Here is a 10,081-nt window from a genome sequence, read left to right as displayed (position 1 = left end):
TGAAACTCTGGGTTTCTCTCTTTTCCTCGTTTCCATCCTGTCTCCAAGATCAGAGCACTGTACCCGCAGTTTTTCTTGACAAACCATTTATGTACGGCTGTTGCAGGACTCTAACGTGCCAGTTCAATACGGATGAAATTGAAGTTCCCTTTCTGAGAAAATTTCATGAATGGAATTCAAGGAAACTTTGATTACCATCTCACCTCCTCATACCCACTTTGCTCCCTAGACATGCTGGCTCGACCATGCACGGTGCTTCTGTTGTAACAAACCGTTTAGATTTCCAGGACTTGTGCTTTCCTATGCATGCAGTTTCAGGCTGCAAATGAGTTGTGTTTTCTGAGCAAATGCTCGACTGGATTTCCATAAAAAAATCTGGGTTTATTTCTCTTTTTCTGATTCCATCTCTGGCCCCACATCTAAGCACTCTCCCTCCAGATTTTCCAGACAAGCCTCTTGTGTATTGCTGTAGCAGAACTCAAACGTTCAAGTTGAATAAAGCTGAAATTGAAGTTGCTTTTCTCAGAAAGTTTCACTAATAGAATTCATTGGAACTTTGCCTATCATCTCCTCTCCTCATACCCACTTGGCTGCGCAGACTCGGTTGTTTCACCATGCACGGTGCTTCTGTTATAACAAACTGTTTCGATTTTCATGAATTCGGCTTTCCATGCCTTCAGTGTTACGCTGCAACTGAATTGCGTTTTCTCAGGAAATGCTCGACTGAAATTCCATAAAACTCTGGGTTTTCTCTCATTTCCTTATTTCCCCCCTGTCTCCAACAAGAGCACCGTGCGATTTCTAAGAAAATGCGCGACTGAATTTCCATGAAACGTGGGGTTTTTCTCCCTTTTCCTCATTTCCACCTGTCTCCAAGATCAGAGCACTGTACCTGCAGTTTTCCTTTACAAACGATTTATGTGTGGCTGTTGCAGTACTCTAACGTGCAAGTTGAATACGAATGAATATGAATTCCTTTTCTGAGAAAGTTTCATAAATTTAATTCAATGATACTATGCATACTATCTCACCTCCTCATACCCAGTTTGCTCCCTAGATATTCTTGTTCGACCATGCACGGTGCTTCTGTTGTAACAAACCTTGTCGATTTCCATGAATTGTGCTTTCCTATGCACTCAGTTTTAGGCTGCAACTGATTTGTGTTTTCTGAGCAAGGGCTCGAATGGATTTCCATGAAAACATGGGTTTTTTTTCTCTTTTTCTGAATCCATCTCTGGCCCCACATCTGAGCAATCTACCTCCAGATTTTGCAGAAGTGCCTCGTGCGTATTGCTGTTGCTGAACTTGAACCTCATACCCACTTCGCTGAGCAGACGTGGTGGTTTCACCATGCACGGTGCTTCGGTTATAACAAAATGTTTCGGTTTTCATGAATTGGGCTTTCCATGCCTTCAATGTGAGGCTGCAACTGAATTGCGTTTTCTGAGCAAATGCGTGACTGAAATTCCTTGAAACTCTGGGTTTTCTCTCTTTTCCTCATTTCCATCCTGTCTCCAAGATCAGAGCACTGTCCCTGCAGTTTTCCTTGAGAAACCATTTATGTACCGCTGTTGCAGTACTCTAACGTGCAAGTGGAATACCGATGAAATTGAAGTTCCTTTTCTGAGAAAGTTTCATGAATGGAATTCAATGAAACTTTGCCTACCATCTCACCTCCTCATACCCACTGTGCTCCCTAGATATGCTGGCTCGACCATGCACGGTGCTTCTGTTGTAACAAACCTTTTCGATTTCCATGAATTGTGCTTTCCTATGCACTCAGTTTTAGGCTGCAACTGAGTTGTGTTTTCTGAGCAAGTGCTCGACTGAATTTCCATGAAACTCTCGGTTTACTCTCTTTTCCTCATTTCCACTCTGTCTCCAACATCAGAGCACTGTACCTGCAGTTTTCCTTGACAAACCATTTATGTACGTCTGTTGCAGTGCTAGTTCAATACGGATGAAATTGAAGTTCCTTTTCTGAGAAAGTTTCATTAATGGAACTTTCAATGCACACAGTTTTAGGCTGCAACTGATTTGTGTTTTCTGAGCAAGGGCTCGACTGTATTTCCATGAAAACATGGGTTTTTTCTCTTTTTCTGAATCCATCTCTGTCCCCACATCTGAGCAATTTACCTCCAGATTTTGCAGACATGCCTCGTGCGTATTGCTGTTGCTGAACTTGAACCTCATACCCACTTCGCTGAGCAGACGTGGTGGTATCACCATGCACGGTGCTTCGGTTATAACAAAATGTTTCGGTTTTCATGAATTGGGCTTTCCATGCCTTCAGTGTTAGGCTGCAACTGAATTGCGTTTTCTGAGCAAATGCGTGACTGAAATTCCTTGAAACTCTGGGTTTCTCTCTTTTCCTCGTTTCCATCCTGTCTCCAAGATCAGAGCACTGTACCCGCAGTTTTTCTTGACAAACCATTTATGTACGGCTGTTGCAGGACTCTAACGTGCCAGTTCAATACGGATGAAATTGAAGTTCCCTTTCTGAGAAAATTTCATGAATGGAATTCAAGGAAACTTTGATTACCATCTCACCTCCTCATACCCACTTTGCTCCCTAGACATGCTGGCTCGACCATGCACGGTGCTTCTGTTGTAACAAACCGTTTAGATTTCCAGGACTTGTGCTTTCCTATGCATGCAGTTTCAGGCTGCAAATGAGTTGTGTTTTCTGAGCAAATGCTCGACTGGATTTCCATAAAAAAATCTGGGTTTATTTCTCTTTTTCTGATTCCATCTCTGGCCCCACATCTAAGCACTCTCCCTCCAGATTTTCCAGACAAGCCTCTTGTGTATTGCTGTAGCAGAACTCAAACGTTCAAGTTGAATAAAGCTGAAATTGAAGTTGCTTTTCTCAGAAAGTTTCACTAATAGAATTCATTGGAACTTTGCCTATCATCTCCTCTCCTCATACCCACTTGGCTGCGCAGACTCGGTTTTTTCACCATGCACGGTGCTTCTGTTATAACAAACTGTTTCGATTTTCATGAATTCGGCTTTCCATGCCTTCAGTGTTACGCTGCAACTGAATTGCGTTTTCTCAGGAAATGCTCGACTGAAATTCCATAAAACTCTGGGTTTTCTCTCATTTCCTTATTTCCCCCCTGTCTCCAACAAGAGCACCGTGCGATTTCTAAGAAAATGCGCGACTGAATTTCCATGAAACGTGGGGTTTTTCTCCCTTTTCCTCATTTCCACCTGTCTCCAAGATCAGAGCACTGTACCTGCAGTTTTCCTTTACAAACGATTTATGTGTGGCTGTTGCAGTACTCTAACGTGCAAGTTGAATACGAATGAATATGAATTCCTTTTCTGAGAAAGTTTCATAAATTTAATTCAATGATACTATGCATACTATCTCACCTCCTCATACCCAGTTTGCTCCCTAGATATTCTTGTTCGACCATGCACGGTGCTTCTGTTGTAACAAACCTTGTCGATTTCCATGAATTGTGCTTTCCTATGCACTCAGTTTTAGGCTGCAACTGATTTGTGTTTTCTGAGCAAGGGCTCGAATGGATTTCCATGAAAACATGGGTTTTTTTTCTCTTTTTCTGAATCCATCTCTGGCCCCACATCTGAGCAATCTACCTCCAGATTTTGCAGAAGTGCCTCGTGCGTATTGCTGTTGCTGAACTTGAACCTCATACCCACTTCGCTGAGCAGACGTGGTGGTTTCACCATGCACGGTGCTTCGGTTATAACAAAATGTTTCGGTTTTCATGAATTGGGCTTTCCATGCCTTCAATGTGAGGCTGCAACTGAATTGCGTTTTCTGAGCAAATGCGTGACTGAAATTCCTTGAAACTCTGGGTTTTCTCTCTTTTCCTCATTTCCATCCTGTCTCCAAGATCAGAGCACTGTCCCTGCAGTTTTCCTTGAGAAACCATTTATGTACCGCTGTTGCAGTACTCTAACGTGCAAGTGGAATACCGATGAAATTGAAGTTCCTTTTCTGAGAAAGTTTCATGAATGGAATTCAATGAAACTTTGCCTACCATCTCACCTCCTCATACCCACTGTGCTCCCTAGATATGCTGGCTCGACCATGCACGGTGCTTCTGTTGTAACAAACCTTTTCGATTTCCATGAATTGTGCTTTCCTATGCACTCAGTTTTAGGCTGCAACTGAGTTGTGTTTTCTGAGCAAGTGCTCGACTGAATTTCCATGAAACTCTCGGTTTACTCTCTTTTCCTCATTTCCACTCTGTCTCCAACATCAGAGCACTGTACCTGCAGTTTTCCTTGACAAACCATTTATGTACGTCTGTTGCAGTGCTAGTTCAATACGGATGAAATTGAAGTTCCTTTTCTGAGAAAGTTTCATTAATGGAACTTTCAATGCACACAGTTTTAGGCTGCAACTGATTTGTGTTTTCTGAGCAAGGGCTCGACTGTATTTCCATGAAAACATGGGTTTTTTCTCTTTTTCTGAATCCATCTCTGTCCCCACATCTGAGCAATTTACCTCCAGATTTTGCAGACATGCCTCGTGCGTATTGCTGTTGCTGAACTTGAACCTCATACCCACTTCGCTGAGCAGACGTGGTGGTATCACCATGCACGGTGCTTCGGTTATAACAAAATGTTTCGGTTTTCATGAATTGGGCTTTCCATGCCTTCAGTGTTAGGCTGCAACTGAATTGCGTTTTCTGAGCAAATGCGTGACTGAAATTCCTTGAAACTCTGGGTTTCTCTCTTTTCCTCGTTTCCATCCTGTCTCCAAGATCAGAGCACTGTACCTGCAGTTTTTCTTGACAAACCATTTATGTACGGCTGTTGCAGGACTCTAACGTGCCAGTTCAATACGGATGAAATTGAAGTTCCCTTTCTGAGAAATTTTCATGAATGGAATTCAAGGAAACTTTGATTACCATCTCACCTCCTCATACCCACTTTGCTCCCTAGACATGCTGGCTCGACCATGCACGGTGCTTCTGTTGTAACAAACCGTTTAGATTTCCAGGAATTGTGCTTTCCTATGCATGCAGTTTCAGGCTGCAAATGAGTTGTGTTTTCTGAGCAAATGCTCGACTGGATTTCCATAAAAAAATCTGGGTTTATTTCTCTTTTTCTGATTCCATCTCTGGCCCCACATCTAAGCACTCTCCCTCCAGATTTTCCAGACAAGCCTCTTGTGTATTGCTGTAGCAGAACTCAAACGTTCAAGTTGAATAAAGCTGAAATTGAAGTTGCTTTTCTCAGAAAGTTTCACTAATAGAATTCATTGGAACTTTGCCTATCATCTCCTCTCCTCATACCCACTTGGCTGCGCAGACTCGGTGGTTTCACCATGCACGGTGCTTCTGTTATAACAAACTGTTTCGATTTTCATGAATTCGGCTTTCCATGCCTTCAGTGTTACGCTGCAACTGAATTGCGTTTTCTCAGGAAATGCTCGACTGAAATTCCATAAAACTCTGGGTTTTCTCTCATTTCCTTATTTCCCCCCTGTCTCCAACAAGAGCACCGTGCGATTTCTAAGAAAATGCGCGACTGAATTTCCATGAAACGTGGGGTTTTTCTCCCTTTTCCTCATTTCCACCTGTCTCCAAGATCAGAGCACTGTACCTGCAGTTTTCCTTTACAAACGATTTATGTGTGGCTGTTGCAGTACTCTAACGTGCAAGTTGAATACGAATGAATATGAATTCCTTTTCTGAGAAAGTTTCATAAATTTAATTCAATGATACTATGCATACTATCTCACCTCCTCATACCCAGTTTGCTCCCTAGATATTCTTGTTCGACCATGCACGGTGCTTCTGTTGTAACAAACCTTGTCGATTTCCATGAATTGTGCTTTCCTATGCACTCAATTTTAGGCTGCAACTGATTTGTGTTTTCTGAGCAAGGGCTCGAATGGATTTCCATGAAAACATGGGTTTTTTTTCTCTTTTTCTGAATCCATCTCTGGCCCCACATCTGAGCAATCTACCTCCAGATTTTGCAGAAGTGCCTCGTGCGTATTGCTGTTGCTGAACTTGAACCTCATACCCACTTCGCTGAGCAGACGTGGTGGTTTCACCATGCACGGTGCTTCGGTTATAACAAAATGTTTCGGTTTTCATGAATTGGGCTTTCCATGCCTTCAATGTGAGGCTGCAACTGAATTGCGTTTTCTGAGCAAATGCGTGACTGAAATTCCTTGAAACTCTGGGTTTTCTTTCTTTTCCTCATTTCCATCCTGTCTCCAAGATCAGAGCACTGTCCCTGCAGTTTTCCTTGAGAAACCATTTATGTACCGCTGTTGCAGTACTCTAACGTGCAAGTGGAATACCGATGAAATTGAAGTTCCTTTTCTGAGAAAGTTTCATGAATGGAATTCAATGAAACTTTGCCTACCATCTCACCTCCTCATACCCACTGTGCTCCCTAGATATGCTGGCTCGACCATGCACGGTGCTTCTGTTGTAACAAACCTTTTCGATTTCCATGAATTGTGCTTTCCTATGCACTCAGTTTTAGGCTGCAACTGAGTTGTGTTTTCTGAGCAAGTGCTCGACTGAATTTCCATGAAACTCTCGGTTTACTCTCTTTTCCTCATTTCCACTCTGTCTCCAACATCAGAGCACTGTACCTGCAGTTTTCCTTGACAAACCATTTATGTACGTCTGTTGCAGTGCTAGTTCAATACGGATGAAATTGAAGTTCCTTTTCTGAGAAAGTTTCATTAATGGAACTTTCAATGCACACAGTTTTAGGCTGCAACTGATTTGCGTTTTCTGAGCAAGGGCTCGACTGTATTTCCATGAAATCATGGGTTTTTTTCTCTTTTTCTGAATCCATCTCTGTCCCCACATCTGAGCAATTTACCTCCAGATTTTGCAGACATGCCTCGTGCGTATTGCTGTTGCTGAACTTGAACCTCATACCCACTTCGCTGAGCAGACGTGGTGGTATCACCATGCACGGTGCTTCGGTTATAACAAAATGTTTCGGTTTTCATGAATTGGGCTTTCCATGCCTTCAGTGTTAGGCTGCAACTGAATTGCGTTTTCTGAGCAAATGCGTGACTGAAATTCCTTGAAACTCTGGGTTTCTCTCTTTTCCTCGTTTTCATCCTGTCTCCAAGATCAGAGCACTGTACCTGCAGTTTTTCTTGACAAACCATTTATGTACGGCTGTTGCAGGACTCTAACGTGCCAGTTCAATACGGATGAAATTGAAGTTCCCTTTCTGAGAAAATTTCATGAATGGAATTCAAGGAAACTTTGATTACCATCTCACCTCCTCATACCCACTTTGCTCCCTAGACATGCTGGCTCGACCATGCACGGTGCTTCTGTTGTAACAAACCGTTTAGATTTCCAGGAATTGTGCTTTCCTATGCATGCAGTTTCAGGCTGCAAATGAGTTGTGTTTTCTGAGCAAATGCTCGACTGGATTTCCATAAAAAAATCTGGGTTTATTTCTCTTTTTCTGATTCCATCTCTGGCCCCACATCTAAGCACTCTCCCTCCAGATTTTCCAGACAAGCCTCTTGTGTATTGCTGTAGCAGAACTCAAACGTTCAAGTTGAATAAAGCTGAAATTGAAGTTGCTTTTCTCAGAAAGTTTCACTAATAGAATTCATTGGAACTTTGCCTATCATCTCCTCTCCTCATACCCACTTGGCTGCGCAGACTCGGTGGTTTCACCATGCACGGTGCTTCTGTTATAACAAACTGTTTCGATTTTCATGAATTCGGCTTTCCATGCCTTCAGTGTTACGCTGCAACTGAATTGCGTTTTCTCAGGAAATGCTCGACTGAAATTCCATAAAACTCTGGGTTTTCTCTCATTTCCTTATTTCCCCCCTGTCTCCAACAAGAGCACCGTGCGATTTCTAAGAAAATGCGCGACTGAATTTCCATGAAACGTGGGGTTTTTCTCCCTTTTCCTCATTTCCACCTGTCTCCAAGATCAGAGCACTGTACCTGCAGTTTTCCTTTACAAACGATTTATGTATGGCTGTTGCAGTACTCTAACGTGCAAGTTGAATACGAATGAATATGAATTCCTTTTCTGAGAAAGTTTCATAAATTTAATTCAATGATACTATGCATACTATCTCACCTCCTCATACCCAGTTTGCTCCCTAGATATTCTTGTTCGACCATGCACGGTGCTTCTGTTGTAACAAACCTTGTCGATTTCCATGAATTGTGCTTTCCTATGCACTCAGTTTTATGCTGCAACTGATTTGTGTTTTCTGAGCAAGGGCTCGAATGGATTTCCATGAAAACATGGGTTTTTTTTCTCTTTTTCTGAATCCATCTCTGGCCCCACATCTGAGCAATCTACCTCCAGATTTTGCAGAAGTGCCTCGTGCGTATTGCTGTTGCTGAACTTGAACCTCATACCCACTTCGCTGAGCAGACGTGGTGGTTTCACCATGCACGGTGCTTCGGTTATAACAAAATGTTTCGGTTTTCATGAATTGGGCTTTCCATGCCTTCAGTGTTAGGCTGCAACTGAATTGCGTTTTCTGAGCAAATGCGTGACTGAAATTCCTTGAAACTCTGGGTTTCTCTCTTTTCCTCGTTTCCATCCTGTCTCCAAGATCAGAGCACTGTACCCGCAGTTTTTCTTGACAAACCATGTATGTACGGCTGTTGCAGGACTCTAACGTGCCAGTTCAATACGGATGAAATTGAAGTTCCCTTTCTGAGAAAATTTCATGAATGGAATTCAAGGAAACTTTGATTACCATCTCACCTCCTCATACCCACTTTGCTCCCTAGACATGCTGGCTCGACCATGCACGGTGCTTCTGTTGTAACAAACCGTTTAGATTTCCAGGAATTGTGCTTTCCTATGCATGCAGTTTCAGGCTGCAAATGAGTTGTGTTTTCTGAGCAAATGCTCGACTGGATTTCCATAAAAAAATCTGGGTTTATTTCTCTTTTTCTGATTCCATCTCTGGCCCCACATCTAAGCACTCTCCCTCCAGATTTTCCAGACAAGCCTCTTGTGTATTGCTGTAGCAGAACTCAAACGTTCAAGTTGAATAAAGCTGAAATTGAAGTTGCTTTTCTCAGAAAGTTTCACTAATAGAATTCATTGGAACTTTGCCTATCATCTCCTCTCCTCCTACCCACTTGGCTGCGCAGACTCGGTGGTTTCACCATGCACGGTGCTTCTGTTATAACAAACTGTTTCGATTTTCATGAATTCGGCTTTCCATGCCTTCAGTGTTACGCTGCAACTGAATTGCGTTTTCTCAGGAAATGCTCGACTGAAATTCCATAAAACTCTGGGTTTTCTCTCATTTCCTTATTTCCCCCCGTCTCCAACAAGAGCACCGTGCGATTTCTAAGAAAATGCGCGACTGAATTTCCATGAAACGTGGGGTTTTTCTCCCTTTTCCTCATTTCCACCTGTCTCCAAGATCAGAGCACTGTACCTGCAGTTTTCCTTTACAAACGATTTATGTATGGCTGTTGCAGTACTCTAACGTGCAAGTTGAATACGAATGAATATGAATTCCTTTTCTGAGAAAGTTTCATAAATTTAATTCAATGATACTATGCATACTATCTCACCTCCTCATACCCAGTTTGCTCCCTAGATATTCTTGTTCGACCATGCACGGTGCTTCTGTTGTAACAAACCTTGTCGATTTCCATGAATTGTGCTTTCCTATGCACTCAGTTTTATGCTGCAACTGATTTGTGTTTTCTGAGCAAGGGCTCGAATGGATTTCCATGAAAACATGGGTTTTTTTTCTCTTTTTCTGAATCCATCTCTGGCCCCACATCTGAGCAATCTACCTCCAGATTTTGCAGAAGTGCCTCGTGCGTATTGCTGTTGCTGAACTTGAACCTCATACCCACTTCGCTGAGCAGACGTGGTGGTTTCACCATGCACGGTGCTTCGGTTATAACAAAATGTTTCGGTTTTCATGAATTGGGCTTTCCATGCCTTCAATGTGAGGCTGCAACTGAATTGCGTTTTCTGAGCAAATGCGTGACTGAAATTCCTTGAAACTCTGGGTTTTCTCTCTTTTCCTCATTTCCATCCTGTCTCCAAGATCAGAGCACTGTCCTTGCAGTTTTCCTTGAGAAACCATTTATGTACCGCT

This window comes from Sciurus vulgaris, assembly GCF_902686455.1.
Source record: "Sciurus vulgaris genome assembly, chromosome: X".
NCBI classification, from domain to species: domain Eukaryota; kingdom Metazoa; phylum Chordata; class Mammalia; order Rodentia; family Sciuridae; genus Sciurus; species Sciurus vulgaris.
Note: the sequence above shows the minus strand (reverse complement) of the source record.